The sequence below is a fragment of the Ranitomeya imitator genome, chromosome 1, assembly GCF_032444005.1.
Source record: "Ranitomeya imitator isolate aRanImi1 chromosome 1, aRanImi1.pri, whole genome shotgun sequence".
NCBI lineage: Eukaryota > Metazoa > Chordata > Amphibia > Anura > Dendrobatidae > Ranitomeya > Ranitomeya imitator.
In genome coordinates this window covers 1,030,012,669-1,030,029,460 of record NC_091282.1, presented here as the reverse complement: position 1 = coordinate 1,030,029,460, position 16,792 = coordinate 1,030,012,669, and positions in this window count along the sequence as shown.

The following is a 16,792-nucleotide window of genomic DNA, read 5'->3' as shown; positions in this document are numbered from 1 at the left end:
TGCAGATTCAGTCTTCCCAGCCTGGTGCAGGGCTACAATTTTGTTTCTGGTGTCCTTTGACAGCTCTTTGGTCTTCACCATAGTGGAGTTTGGAGTCAGACTGTTTGAGGGTGTGCACAGGTGTCTTTTTATACTGATAACAAGTTTAAACAGGTGCCATTACTACAGGTAATGAGTGGAGGAAAGAGGAGACTCTTAAAGAAGAAGTTAAAGGTCTGTGAGAGCCAGAAATCTTGATTGTTTGTTTCTGACCAAATACTTATTTTCCACCATAATATGCAAATAAAATGTTAAGAAAACAGACAATGTGATTTTCTGGATTTTTTTTTCTCAGTTTGTCTCCCATAGTTGAGGTCTACCTATGATGTAAATTACAGACGCCTCTCATCTTTTTAAGTGGTGGAACTTGGACTATTGCTGACTGACTAAATACTTTTTTGCCCCACTGTATATATCAATCAATGGGAAAAAAAATCTGGGGAATAGAGAGTGTCTTATCACAAAGTATCCCTGCTTGACAGCGGAGCTTGGAGCCCTGGAATACAATATTGCTATCCCTACCTGACCTGAAAAGGAGTCCCTAAATATACATTCTCGGACTACCCTTATTTTTTACATTATATATTATTCTATTGATATGTTTATGCTTTTAAATTAATGCTAACAAAAGGTATTTTTATAAGGGTTTTTGCTCCCTTGGTTTTCTGCTTTGATAGACCTTTATCCATATCATTTTTTGGTGTTCTAGTTTTCCAAATGCGACATGGCGTCCGCTCTCGATTCCAGCCAATTTTGCATTCAAAATCAAATGGTGCTCCTTACCTTCCAAGCCCTGCTGTGCACCCTAACAGTGATTTCCCCCACATATGGAGTATAGGCATGCTCAGGAGAAATTGCACAACAAATTTTGGAGTTTGTTTTCTCCTGTTTACCTTGTGAATTAAAAAAGAAATTTTGTAAAAAAAAAAAGTTAAATGTTAATTTTTTTCCTTCCACATTGCTTTAGCCCCTGTGAAGGGTTAATAAACTTCTTGTATATGGTTTTCACCACCTCAATGGGTATAATTTTTAGTATGGTGTCACTTTGGGGTATTTTCTGACATATAGACCCCTCAAAGTCACTTCAAATATAATATGGTCCCTAAAAAAATGGTTTTGTAAATTTTTGTTGGAAAAATTGAAATTGCTGGTCAACTTTTAACCCTTCTAAATTCCTAACAAAAATTATGTTTCAAAAATTGTGCTGATATAAAGTAGACATGTAAGGAAAGTTATCTATTGACTATTTTGTGTGACATAACTTTCTGATTTCAGGGCATAAACATTAAAAGTTTAAAAATTGCAAACAAAATTTGCCTAATCTCCGATTTTTTTCACAAATAAACACAAGTCATATCAAACAGAGTACCCCCAACCCTCACTAAGCTAGTTACTTACCAATTTACACACATTTTCCCCCAGACCCAGCATTCTCATTTTGTGTACCAACTTCCTGTGCGGCACGGTATCAAACGCTTTGGAAAAATCAAGATATATCACATCCAATGAGTTCCAGGACACTGAGTTCCAATCTCTGTTACTCCACAGGAAGGAACAGTACTAGAGAGTAGGGTTGAGCGAAACGGGTCGTTCATTTTCAAAAGTCGCCGACTTTTGGCAAAGTCGGGTTTCATGAAACCCGATCCGACCCCTGTGCGGGGTCGGCCATGCGGTACGCGACTTTCGCGCCAAAGTCGCATTTCAATGACGCGAAAAGCGCCATTTCTCAGCCAATGAAGGTAAACGCAGAGTGTGGGCAGCGTGATGACATAGGTCCTGGTCCCCACCATCTTAGAGAAGGGCATTGCAGTGATTGGCTTGCTGTCTGCGGCGTCACAGGGGCTATAAAGGGGCGTTCCCGCCGACCGCCATCTTACTGCTGCTGATCTGAGCTTAGGGAGAGGTTGCTGCCGCTTCGTCAGAAGCAGGGATAGCGTTAGGCAGGGTCCATTAACCACCAAACCGCTTGTGCTGTAGCGATTTCCACTGCCCAACACCACCTTCGGTGTGCAGGGACAGTGGAAGCTACATTTTTTTTTTTTTCCCCCTCAGCGCTGTAGCTCATTGGGCTGCCCTAGAAGGCTCCCTGATAGCTGCATTGCTGTGTGTACGCCGCTGTGCAAACCAACTGTTTTTTTCAAAGCACAAATCCTCTTGTTCCTTCCTTTCTGCACAGCTATCTTTTTTGTTTGTACACACTTTTTATTTAATTTGTGCATCAGTCCACTCCTTATTGCTGCCTGCCATACCTGGCTGAGATTACTGCAGGGAGATAGTAATTGAAGGACACTCCCTGTTTTTTTTTTTTTTTGTGGGAGATTAAGATTGACATTTCTGCTAGAGTGCCATCCCTGTCTGTGTCATCTCTCACTCAGTGGGCCATAGAAAGCCTATTTATTTTTTTGCTTGATTTGGGTTATAAAATCTACCTGAAAAAATCACTACATCAATCAGTGGGAGAAAAATATTGGCCTCAGGGCTTGTGTGCCACTCCTGACTCCTGTGTGCATCATCACTCACTCAGTGGGCCATAGAAAGCCCATTTTTTTTTTTTTTTGCTTTATTTGGGTTCTAAATTCTACCTGAAAAAATCAATAAATCAATCAGTGGGAGATTAATATTGGCCTCTGGGCTTGTGTGCCAGTCCTGAGCGTGCCATCTCTCTCACAAATAGTGGGCCATAGAAAGCCTATTTATTTTTTTGCTTGATTTGGGTTCTAAAATGTACCTGAAAAAATCACTACATCAATCAGTGGGAGAAAAATATTGGCCTCAGGGCTTGTGTGCCACTCCTGACTCCTGTGTGCATCATCACTCACTCAGTGGGCCATAGAAAGCCCTTTTTTTTTTTTTTTTGCTTTATTTGGGTTCTAAATTCTACCTGAAAAAATCAATAAATCAATCAGTGGGAGATTAATATTGGCCTTTGGGCTTGTGTGCCAGTCCTAAGCGTGCCATCTCTCTCTCTCAGATAGTGGGCCATAGAAAGCCTATTTATTTTTTTTTTTTTGGTTTTATAAATTCTCCCTTAAAAAAAAAGGGAGATTAATATTGGCCTTTGGGCTTGTGTGCCAGTCCTAAGCGTGCCATCTCTCTCTGTCTCTCAGATAGTGGGCCATAGAAAGCCTATTTATTATTTTTTTTATTGGGTTTATAAATTTTCCCTGGAACAAAAAAAAAAAAGTGGGAGATAAATATTGGCCTCTGGGCTTGTGTGCCACTCCTGACTCCTGTGTGCGTCATCTCTCACTCAGTGGGCCATAGAAAGCCTTTTTTTGTTTTATTTGTTTTCTAAATTCTCCCTGAAAAAATCATTTTATTTTATTTGGTTTCTAAATTCTTCCTGAAAAAATCATTTTATTCTATTTTTTTTTTTTCCTAAAGTCTCCCTGAAAAAAAAAAAAAAAAAAAAATCAGTGGGAGATTAATATTGCCCTTTCTGCTTGTGTGCCAGTCTTGACTCCTGGGTGTGCCATCTCTCTCTCTCTCTCCAATTGTGGGCCATAGAAAGCCTATTATTTTTTTAGCTTGATTTGGGTTCCAAAATCTACATGAAAAAATCACTACATCAATCAGTGGGAGATAAATATTGGCCTCTGGGCTTGTGTGCCACTCCTGACTCCTGTGTGCGTCATCTCTCACTCAGTGGGCCATAGAAAGCCTTTTTTTGTTTTATTTGTTTTCTAAATTCTCCCTGAAAAAATCATTTTATTTTATTTGGTTTCTAAATTCTTCCTGAAAAAATCATTTTATTCTATTTTTTTGTTTTTTCCTAAAGTCTCCCTGAAAAAAAAAAAAAAAAAAAAAAATCAGTGGGAGATTAATATTGCCCTTTCTGCTTGTGTGCCAGTCTTGACTCCTGGGTGTGCCATCTCTCTCTCTCTCTCCAATTGTGGGCCATAGAAAGCCTATTATTTTTTTAGCTTGATTTGGGTTCCAAAATCTACCTGAAAAAATCACTACATCAATCAGTGGGAGATAAATATTGGCCTCTGGGCTTGTGTGCCACTCCTGACTCCTGTGTGCGTCATCTCTCACTCAGTGGGCCATAGAAAGCCTTTTTTTGTTTTATTTGTTTTCTAAATTCTCCCTGAAAAAATCATTTTATTTTATTTGGTTTCTAAATTCTTCCTGAAAAAATCATTTTATTCTATTATTTTTTTTTCCTAAAGTCTCCCTGAAAAAAAAAAAAAATCAAATCAGTGGGAGATTAATATTTACATTTGTGCTTCAGTGACAGTCCTGCGTGTGTGGCATCTCTCTCATTTGTTGCCACCAACAACAGAGTGTGTAACATTGTGCCTGATTTTCGTTGTGGTCTCACTCACCTGTAAAGGGGTAGCTAAATCATACTGAAGTTATAGCTCACCATGTAATTTGTGTGACAGCAACAAATACGTTTGTTTACGTTTTTAAAACAATGAGGAAGTATGGTGGAAGAGGTCGTGGCCGGGGGCGTTCATTGTCAGCTGGTAATGAGGGTAGTGGTAGTGGTGGAGCATCAGCTGGTCGTGGGAAAAAAAATATTGCACCTAAGTCTGGAGCTGTGGAGCCAGGTTCGTCGTCAGGCTACACAAGGCCTCAAACGCTCCCTTTTCTGGGAGTAGGAAAACCGCTTTTAAAGCCGGAGCAGCAAGAGCAAGTTTTGGCTTATCTTGCTGACTCAGCCTCTAGCTCTTTTGCCTCCTCTCGTGAAACTGGTAAATGTCAAAGCAGCGCGTCGTTAGTGGATGTTCACGGTCAGGGACAAGTCGCTTCCTTGTCCTCTTCAGCAAAAACAACAACAGAGAAGAATGCAGCAGGCGACACAACGGGTTACTCCATGGAGCTCTTTACACATACCGTCCCTGGCTTAGAAAGTGAAGCAGTTAACAGTCCATGCCCATTACAAGTTGAATCTGACATGGAGTGCACTGATGCACAGCCACAGCCAGACTACTATGCTGGTCCTTTGACTCAGACCACAACATTGCCCTCGCAGGGTAATGATCAAGAATCAGACCCTGATGAGACTATGTTGCCCCATCACGAACGCTATACCACCGACCAACACGGTGACACAGACGAAGTTGCACACGAGCTACATGAAGAGGTAATAGATGACCCAGTTCTTGACCCCGATTGGCAGCCATTGGGGGAACAGGGTGCAGGCGGCAGCAGTTCTGAAGCGGAGGAGGAGGGGCCGCAGCAGGCATCAACATCGCAACAGGTTCCATCTGCCGGGCCCGTATCTTGCCCAAAACGCGTGGCAAAGCCAAAACCTGTTGGAGGACAGCGTGGCCATCCGGTTAAAGCTCAGTCTGCAATGCCTGAAAAGGTATCCGATGCTAGAAAGAGTGCAGTCTGGCATTTTTTTAAACAACATCCAATTGATCAGCGCAAAGTCATCTGTCAAAAATGTTCAACTACCTTAAGCAGAGGACAGAATCTGAAAAGTCTCAATACAAGTTGCATGCATAGACATTTAACCACCATGCATTTGCAAGCCTGGACTAACTACCAAACGTCCCTTAAGGTTGTAGCACCCTCGGCCAATGAAGCTAGTCAGCAACGCAACATCCCTTCCGGCAGTGTAGGGCCACCATTTTCCGCACCACCTGCAGTATCTGTGCAGGTTTCTTTGCCAGGCCAAAGCAGTCAGGGTCAGGGAATCACCAGTTTCGTAGTAGGAAACACTGCATCTAGGGCACCGGCGGCAACAATACCATCTCCCACCGTCTCTCAGTCTGCCATGTCCACCGGCACCCCCGCTAGTTCCACGATCTCCAGCTCTCCAGTCCAGCTCACCCTACATGAGACTATGGTTCGAAAAAGGAAGTACTTAGCCTCGCATCCGCGTACACAGGGTTTGAACGCACACATAGCTAGACTAATCTCGTTAGAGATGATGCCCTACCGGTTAGTTGAAAGCGAAGCTTTCAAAGCCCTGATGGACTACGCTGTACCACGCTACGAGCTACCCAGTCGACACTTTTTTTCCAGAAAAGCCATCCCAGCCCTCCACCAGCATGTTAAAGAGCGCATCGTCCATGCACTCAGGCAATCTGTGAGCACAAAGGTGCACCTGACAACAGATGCATGGACCAGTAGGCATGGCCAGGGACGTTACGTGTCCATCACGGCACACTGGGTAAATGTGGTGGATGCAGGGTCCACAGGGGACAGCAAGTTTGGGACAGTTCTGCCTAGCCCACGGTCTAGGAAACAATTGGCTGTAGCCGTTCGCACCCCCTCCTCCTCCTCTTCGTCCTCCTGCAGAAGCGAGAGCTCGTCCACAGACCGCAGTCGCACAACCACTCCATCCGCAGCTGCCACTGTTGCACACCAGGTCTCCCATTATGGGGCAGCTACTGGCAAACGTCAGCAGGCTGTATTGGCTATGAAGTGTTTGGGCGACAACAGACACACCGCGGAAGTTCTGTCCGAGTTCTTGCAGAAAGAAACGCAGTCGTGGCTGGGCACTGTAGATCTTGAGGCAGGCAAGGTAGTGAGTGATAACGGAAGGAATTTCATGGCTGCCATCTCCCTTTCCCAACTGAAACACATTCCTTGCCTGGCTCACACCTTAAACCTGGTGGTGCAGTGCTTCCTGAAAAGTTATCCGGGGTTATCCGACCTGCTCCTCAAAGTGCGTGGACTTTGCTCACATATCCGCCGTTCGCCCGTACACTCCAGCCGTATGCAGACCTATCAGCGTTCTTTGAACCTTCCCCAGCATCGCCTAATCATAGACGTTGCAACAAGGTGGAACTCAACACTGCACATGCTTCAGAGACTGTGCGAACAGAGGCGGGCTGTTATGTTTTTGTGGGAGGATACACATACACGGGCAGGCAGTAGGATGGCAGACATGGAGTTGTCAGGTGTGCAGTGGTCGAAGATTCAAGACATGTGTCAAGTCCTTCAGTGTTTTGAGGAATGCACACGGCTGGTTAGTGCAGACAACGCCATAATAAGCATGAGCATCCCCCTAATGCGTCTGCTGATGCAAAGTTTGACGCACATAAAGGATCAGGCGTCTGCAGCTGAGGAAGAGGAAAGCCTTGATGACAGTCAGCCATTGTCTGGCCAGGGCAGTGTACAGGACGAGTTAGCGGGCGAAGAGGAGGAGGAGGACGAGGAGGATGATGGGGATGATTATATTTTTAATGAGGAAGCTTTTCCGGGGCCACTGGAAATTGGTGGCGCGGCAAGGCCGGGTTCTGGTTTTTGGAGGGACACAAGTGACGTGGATTTGCCTGAAACTGCCCCTCAACCAAGCACAACCGCAGATTTGAGAACTGGAACTTTGGCCCACATGGCGGATTATGCCTTACGTATCCTCAAAAGGGACACACGCATAACTAAAATGATGAATGATGACGATTACTGGTTGGCCTGCCTCCTTGATCCTCGCTATAAAGGCAAATTGCAAAATATAATGCCACATGAGAACTTGGAACTAATATTAGCAACCAAACAATCAACTCTTGTTGACCGTTTGCTTCTGGCATTCCCTGCACACAGCGCCCGTGATCATTCTCACACGAGCTGCAGGGGCCAGCAGACCAGAGGAGTTAGAGGGGCAGAAATCAGAAGTGGCGTTGGCCAGAGGGGTTTTCTGACCAGGTTGTGGAGTGATTTTGCTATGACCGCAGACAGGACAGGTACTGCAGCATCAATTCAAAGTGACAGGAGACAACATTTGTCCAGTATGGTTACAAACTATTTTTCATCCCTTATCGATGTTCTCCCTCAACCGTCATTCCCATTTGATTACTGGTCATCAAAATTAGACACCTGGCCAGAATTGGCAGAATATGCATTGCAGGAGCTTGCTTGCCCGGCAGCTAGTGTCCTATCAGAAAGAGTATTCAGTGCTGCAGGTTCAATACTAACAGAAAAAAGGACTCGTCTGGCTACCCAAAATGTAGATGATCTAACCTTCATTAAAATGAACCACAACTGGATTTCGAAATCTTTTGCCCCACCTTGCCCGGCTGACACCTAGCTTTCCTATGAAAAGGTCTTGCCTGTGGACTATTCTGAATGCCTTTTCCAATCTCGTAATTTTCTGCAGCTGATTGTCCAGCATACGACATGTTTACACCTCACTAAATGGCCAAACTCCCCACACGGGGCCGTGGTATCGACACTTGGCGACAGCACCCGTGAGAGTGCAGTTTGTCTGAAGAGGTGGGTGTGCCCGCTTTTGGTCGACGGCACTGCCACTGGGTCCCTCATAGTACAATAAAGTGTCTCTGGCGGTGGTGGTGCGCACCCAACGTCAGACACACCGTTGTAATATGAGGGGCCCTGGGCCTGTACCGCCGGCCACAAGACAGTTCCCCCCCCCCAGCTCAAACAGTGCTCTACCACTTGCAAAATTATCTCACAGCTCCACCAATCTTTAGTCTATGCGCTGACATCCTTCAATGCCTGCCACTGACAATACCATTGTATTGACATTTTTGTTATGTTAGGCCTTCGATGCCTGTCTGTGGTCACTCCTTCCACTAGGCCTCCACTGACCACACCACTGCTGCCCGTGTACCCCTGGAACCAATTTAAAATTGCCTACAGCCATGTGTTATTATTTTAGGCCTTCGATGCCTGTCTGCGGTCACTCCTTCCACTAGGCCTCCACTGACCACACCACTGCTGCCCGTGTACCCCTGGAACCAATTTAAAATTGCCTACAGCCATGTGTTATTATTTTAGGCCTTCGATGCCTGTCTGCGGTCACTCCTTCCACTAGGCCTCCACTGACCACACCACTGCTGCCCGTGTACCCCTGGAACCAATTTAAAATTGCCTACAGCCATGTGTTATTATTTTAGGCCTTCGATGCCTGTCTGCGGTCACTCCTTCCACTAGGCCTCCACTGACCACACCACTGCTGCCCGTGTACCCCTGGAACCAATTTAAAATTGCCTACAGCCATGTGTTATTATTTTAGGCCTTCGATGCCTGTCTGCGGTCACTCCTTCCACTAGGCCTCCACTGACCACACCACTGCTGCCCGTGTACCCCTGGAACCAATTTAAAATTGCCTACAGCCATGTGTTATTATTTTAGGCCTTCGATGCCTGTCTGCGGTCACTCCTTCCACTAGGCCTCCACTGACCACACCACTGCTGCCCGTGTACCCCTGGAACCAATTTAAAATTGCCTACAGCCATGTGTTATTATTTTAGGCCTTTGATGCCTGTCTGCGGTCACTCCTTCCACTAGGCCTCCACTGACCACACCACTGCTGCCCGTGTACCCCTGGAACCAATTTAAAATTGCCTACAGCCATGTGTTATTATTTTAGGCCTTCGATGCCTGTCTGCGGTCACTCCTTCCACTAGGCCTCCACTGACCACACCACTGCTGCCCGTGTACCCCTGGAACCAATTTAAAATTGCCTACAGCCATGTGTTATTATTTTAGGCCTTCGATGCCTGTCTGCGGTCACTCCTTCCACTAGGCCTCCACTGACCACACCACTGCTGCCCGTGTACCCCTGGAACCAATTTAAAATTGCCTACAGCCATGTGTTATTATTTTAGGCCTTCGATGCCTGTCTGCGGTCACTCCTTCCACTAGGCCTCCACTGACCACACCACTGCTGCCCGTGTACCCCTGGAACCAATTTAAAATTGCCTACAGCCATGTGTTATTATTTTAGGCCTTCGATGCCTGTCTGCGGTCACTCCTTCCACTAGGCCTCCACTGACCACACCACTGCTGCCCGTGTACCCCTGGAACCAATTTAAAATTGCCTACAGCCATGTGTTATTATTTTAGGCCTTTGATGCCTGTCTGCGGTCACTCCTTCCACTAGGCCTCCACTGACCACACCACTGCTGCCCGTGTACCCCTGGAACCAATTTAAAATTGCCTACAGCCATGTGTTATTATTTTAGGCCTTCGATGCCTGTCTGCGGTCACTCCTTCCACTAGGCCTCCACTGACCACACCACTGCTGCCCGTGTACCCCTGGAACCAATTTAAAATTGCCTACAGCCATGTGTTATTATTTTAGGCCTTCGATGCCTGTCTGCGGTCACTCCTTCCACTAGGCCTCCACTGACCACACCACTGCTGCCCGTGTACCCCTGGAACCAATTTAAAATTGCCTACAGCCATGTGTTATTATTTTAGGCCTTCGATGCCTGTCTGCGGTCACTCCTTCCACTAGGCCTCCACTGACCACACCACTGCTGCCCGTGTACCCCTGGAACCAACATCAGAAAATATAAAAATAAGTATTTTGCTTATAAAAAAGAAAATACTGGAGAGATATCAAATGCAGACATTTTAACATTAAAAACAAACACATACAACAAAAATCTGGTACAGTACTAAAAATGGCCACCAGCTACAATAACTTTCTCCTGCAAGTAGTTAACTGAAAGGTTTTTTCAATTTTAAAGGGACTCTGTCACCTGAATTTGGCGGGACTGGTTTTGGGTCATATGGGCGGAGTTTTTGGGTGTTTGATTCACCCTTTCCTTACCCGCTGGCTGCATGCTGGCTGCAATATTGGATTGAAGTTCATTCTCTGTCCTCCGTAGTACATGCCTGCGCAAAGCAATCTTGCCTTGTGCAGGCGTGTACTATGGAGGACAGAGAATAAACTTCAATCCAATATTGCAGCCAGCATGCAGCCAGCGGGTAAGGAAAGGGTGAATCAAACACCCAAAAACTCCGCCCATATGACCCAAAACCAGTCCCGCCAAATTCAGGTGACAGGTTCCCTTTAAACACAGATATGGCATCCACCGAGTGTTGTCCTGTCGCGTCTTCTTTATATTATTGCCAAGAAGATGCAAAACAATGAAAATAATAAAATCATTATTTACCAAAAAAATAGAGTAAGTCAAAACCACATTGCAAATAAACATTCATTACAAATAAAGAAGCAGGGCACGTCCGAGGGTGAGTATATACCTAATAAGAATATAATCACCCTCGGACGCGCCCTGCTTCTTTCCGACAGCCTTCCTTCCTAAGAATCAGCCCTTCCGTGGTGTAGAGAGATGGTGTGTTTCACTCCAAGGTGTTCTCCAGGTTGCCTTTCCTGAGCTTCGATCTTCCGGCTCTCGTTTAGTAGTTGTTGGAAACTACGCTGCATTGGGCCTACAAATTGGGTATGGGGTGTAGAGAGATGGTGTGTTCCACTCCAAGGTGTTCCCCAGGTTGCCTTTCCTGAGCTTCGATCTTCCGGCTCTCGTTTAGTAGTTGTTGGAAACTACGCTGCATTAGGCCTACAAATTGGGTATGGGGTGTAGAGAGATGGTGTGTTCCACTGTAGAGAGATGGTGTGTTCCACTCCAAGGTGTTCCCCAGGTTTCCTCGCCAATGCTTCGATCATCATGCTCTCGTTTAGTAGTTGTTGGAAACTACGCTGCATTGGGCCTACAAATTGGGTATGGGGTGTAGAGAGATGGTGTGTTCCACTCCAAGGTGTTCCCCAGGTTGCCTTTCCTGAGCTTCGATCTTCCGGCTCTCGTTTAGTAGTTGTTGGAAACTACGCTGCATTAGGCCTACAAATTGGGTATGGGGTGTAGAGAGATGGTGTGTTCCACTCCAAGGTGTTCCCCAGGTTTCCTCGCCAATGCTTCGATCATCATGCTCTCGTTTAGTAGTTGTTGGAAACTACGCTGCATTGGGCCTACAAATTGGGTATGGGGTGTAGAGAGATGGTGTGTTCCACTCCAAGGTGTTCCCCAGGTTGCCTTTCCTGAGCTTCGATCTTCCGGCTCTCGTTTAGTAGTTGTTGGAAACTATGCTGCATTAGGCCTACAAATTGGGTATGGGGTGTAGAGAGATGGTGTGTTCCACTCCAAGGTGTTCCCCAGGTTTCCTCGCCAATGCTTCGATCATCATGCTCTCGTTTAGTAGTTGTTGGAAACTGCGCTGCATTGGGCCTACAAATTGGGTATGGGGTGTAGAGAGATGGTGTGTTCCACTCCAAGGTGTTCCCCAGGTTTCCTCGCCAATGCTTCGATCATCATGCTCTCGTTTAGTAGTTGTTGGAAACTACGCTGCATTAGGCCTACAAATTGGGTATGGGGTGTAGAGAGATGGTGTGTTCCACTCCAAGGTGTTCTCCAGGTTGCCTTTCCTGAGCTTCGATCTTCCGGCTCTCGTTTAGTAGTTCTTGGAAACTACACTGCATTAGGCCTACAAATTGGGTATGGGGTGTAGAGAGATGGTGTGTTCCACTCCAAGGTGTTCTCCAGGTTGCCTTTCCTGAGCTTCGATCTTCCGGCTCTCGTTTAGTAGTTCTTGGAAACTACACTGCATTAGGCCTACAAATTGGGTATGGGGTGTAGAGAGATGGTGTGTTCCACTCCAAGGTGTTCCCCAGGTTGCCTTTCCTGAGCTTCGATCTTCCGGCTCTCGTTTAGTAGTTGTTGGAAACTACGCTGCATTAGGCCTACAAATTGGGTATGGGGTGTAGAGAGATGGTGTGTTCCACTCCAAGGTGTTCTCCAGGTTGCCTTTCCTGAACTTCTATCTTCAGGCTCTCATTAAATTGTGGTTAAACGGAACAACTGCATTTGGCGTACTAGTTGGTTTGGGGCCTACTATCGGTGTCTGCCACTCCTTGCTGTTCTCCTGGTTTCCTGTCCTGAAATTCCGTTTTCAGGCGCTCGTTAAGTAGTTGTTAATGTTAGACTGCATTTGGCCTACTAGTTGGGTTGGGGCCTACTATCGGTGTCTGCCACTCCTTGCTGTTCTCCTCCACTGAACAAAGCTGTGCCGCCTGTTTACTACGGTTGCCAATTTTGAACTGCATTTCGACTACTTACTGATTTGGGCCTACTCTCTGTGTCAGCCTCTCATTCCAGTTGTCCTCCACTGCAATGCCCCCTGGTTATTCCTGTGTTACCAATTTTGAACTGCATTTAGCCAACTTTATTCTTTGGGCCTATATCTGTGTTTCCTCCTCATCCTGCCCATTGCCCAGCCAGTGATAGATGAGTCTGCTGGTACATTGACCCATAACGCAACACAACAACATTGTGACCCTGCTGAAAGTCAGGTTGCTCTTCCCGCATACCATACCACCTTACACGGGGACAAAGAGGAAGGTGCAGATGAAAGTGCAGGTTCCTTCATCAGGTGGGGGGAGGAATACTAGTTGGTGACGTCACTGGCACAGGGCCTCTCATAGTACGCAAAAGTGTTGCTGCCGGTGGGAGGCGCCCCCGCCGTGCAAACACACCGCTGTACTTTGAGGGGCCCTGTGCCAGTGCCAATGCCAATGAGTGGGCCCCCCCTGCTTGCTCAGGTTCACAGCACTTGCAAAGTTGAAATACTTACCTCTCCCTGCTCCACTGCCGTGACGTGGTCCAGATTTCCTGGGCCCACTAATTACTTGAACCAGCCCTACCCACCACAACTTTAGCCAAATGAACCCCAATTTCAAATGCCTTCCAATTATTATAAGGTAAATTACGCTTGACAAGCTTCATTAAGAAGAATGGATGGTTTTGACATTAAAATGGGCACTCTAGGTGTTTTCCTGGCCCCCACTCACTGCCGACTATGCTGCCCCATTGACTTGCATTGGGTTTCGTGTTTCGGTCGATCCCGACTTTACATCATAATCGGCCGATTTCACTCGACCCGACTTTTGAGATAGTCGGGTTTCGCGAAACCCGGCTCGGCTCTAAAAAGGTCAAGGTCGCTCAACTCTACTAGAGAGTACTAAATTCTTTGTCCTGTTAAATGGCACAGGGCAAGCACATGAATTGAACTCGCACACAGAAGTTAAACAGATACTCTAAGCATAATACCCTGACTAGGGTTGATCTTGCTCTGAAACTCTACTGAGCTAACTGCACACTTTTAGGTAAGAGATGCTAAGCGGCCATGGAAACCTTTTATAGCTGCAGCAACTTCAGGACCTTCCTTGAGGACAAATGGGAGCTGCTACTGTACCTGAGCAACTTCAGGACCTTCCTAGAGGACCAATGGGAGCTGCCACAGTACCTGAGCATGTGACCCCCGACCTCCAATGAGAGGTCTTACCCCGTGCATGCTCAGAAGGGGAAAAGCAGGACTTAGTCCCAGAGACATCTGCTCGCCGCTGACCAGTACTGGCTACAATGGCTGAGCCTGGTAAGGCAGCAGTAACCATCCACACAGTATCAGGCTGAGCCAGACGCTGGGACCGACGTCTCCGCTGAGCAGGCTCCACTGTGGCTGGAAAAGAATGGGAGACCGCAGCGGAGATGGCTCGAGATTCCCCCTGTGCATAGGTGGGAACTCGACCCTTAACAGCCCCCACTGACACTAGCTGCCTGCCTATGTGTACAGTCCTAAAGCTTAGAAAGACATACGACACTAGCAGACGGAGTAGAAGGGTCTCTACACCTCCATAGCCACACGCAAATGATACTAGCGTGCCCTTGAGCGCCATTGGGGATCTTTTTTACAAAAGGCTCCACCCCAAGCACTCACACCCAGTCGGCCAAGACATCGCTCATGGGCCAATCCAGAGTTGCCAGAGCAGGAGGCGTCCAACCACCAATAGGAAGATGCCACATCACGGACATGCTCAGTAAGGTGATTTCTGGACTTAGCCTCCAGAGCATCAGGATTCAGCTGCCTATCACTGACTGCCATAGACTTGGCCGGAGAGCCAGCAGTAACCAAACAAACACTGTGAGCCTGATATTAAGACGCTGGGACCGACATCTATGTTGAGCAGCAGTGGCCTGAGTCCGAATGGGAGACCGCAGAGGAAGAAAATGCTTGGGATCTATCCCGTGCAGCGGGAGAATCCCGACACCTAACACATCATTGTCAAACTTTCTTCTGTAAATTTCATACCCATACACTAGTCTGTGTTCTGGAGTACATTTTTATATATACAGTGCCTTGCGAAAGTATTCGGCCCCCTGGAACTTTTCAACCTTTTCCCACATATCATGCTTCAAACATAAAGATACCAAATGTAAACTTTTGGTGAAGAATCAACAACAAGTGGAACACAAATGTGAAGTTGAACGAAATTTATTGGTTATTTTAAATTTTTGTGGAAATTCAAAAACTGAAAAGTGGGTTGTGCAATATTATTCGGCCCCTTTACTTACTCACTCCAGAAGTTCATTGTAGATCCCTGAATGATCCAATGTTGTCCTAAATACCTAATGATGATAAATATAATCCACGTGTGCATACTGTAATCAAGTCTCTGTATAAATGCACCTGCTCTGTGATAGTCTCAGGGTTCTGTTTGATGCACAGAGAGCATCATGAAGACCAAGGAACACAACAGGCAGGTCTGTGATGCTGTTGTGGAGAAGTTTAAAGCCAGATTTGGATATGAAATGATTTGCAAAACTTTAAACATCCCATGGAAGGAGTATCATACCACTGCAAATCTTCCGAAACCCGGCCATCCCTCTAAACTTTCATCTCAAACAAGGAGAAGACTGATTAGAAATGCAGCCAAGAGGCCCATGATCACTCTGGATGAACTGCAGAGATCTACAGCTGAGGTGGGACAGTCTGTATATAGGACAACAATCAGTTGTACACTGCACAAATCTGGCCTATATGGCAGAGTGGCAAGAAGAAAGCCATTTCTCAAAGATATCCATAAAAAGTGTTGTTTAAAGTTTGCAACAAGCCACCTGGGAGACACACCAAACATGTGGAAGAAGGTGCTCTGGTCAGATGAACCAAAATCAAACTTTTTGGCAACAATGCCAAACAATATGTTTGGCGTAAAGGCAACACAGCTCATCACCCTGAACACACCATACCCACTGTCAAACATGGTGGTAGCAGCATCATGGTTTGAGCCTGATTTCTTCGGCAGGGACAGGGAATATGGTTAAAATTGATGGGAAGATGGATGGAGCCAAATACAGGGCCATTCTTGAAGAAAACCTGTTGGTCTGCAAAAGACCTGAGACTGGGACAGAGATTTGTCTTCCACCAAGACAATGATCCCAAACATAAAGCAAAATCTACAATGAAATGCTTCACAAATAAACGTATCCAGGTGTTAGAATGGCCAAGTCAAAGTCCAGACCTCAATCCAATTGGGAAGCTGTGGAAAGAGCTGAAAACTGCTGTTCACAAATGATCTCCATCAAACCTCACTGAGCTCGAGCTGTTTGCCAAGGAAGAATGGGCAAGAATTTCAGTCTCTCGATGTACAAAACAGATAGAGACATACCCCAAGCGACTTGCAGCTGTAATCGCAGCAAAAGGTGGCACAACAAAGTATTAAGTTAAAGGGGCCGAATAATATTGCACGCCCCACTTTTCAGTTTTTGAATTTCCACAAAAATTTAAAATAACCAATAAATTTCGTTCAACTTCACATTTGTGTTCCACTTGTTGTTGATTCCTCACCAAAAATTTACAATTGGTATCTTTATGTTTGAAGCATGATTCGGCAAGACACTAATATATATATATACAGTGGGGCAAAAAAGTATTTAGTCAGTCAGCAATAGTGCAAGTTCCACCACTTAAAAAGATGAGAGGCGTCTGTAATTTACATCATAGGTAGACCTCAACTATGGGAGACAAACTGAGAAAAAAAAAATCCAGAAAATCACATTGTGTGTTTTTTTAACAATTTATTTGCATATTATGGTGGAAAATAAGTATTTGGTCAGAAACAAAATTTCATCTCAATACTTTGTAATATATCCTTTGTTGGCAATGACAGAGGTCAAACGTTTTCTGTAAGTCTTCACAAGGTTGCCACACACTGTTGTTGGTATGTTGGCCCATTCCTCCATGCAGATCT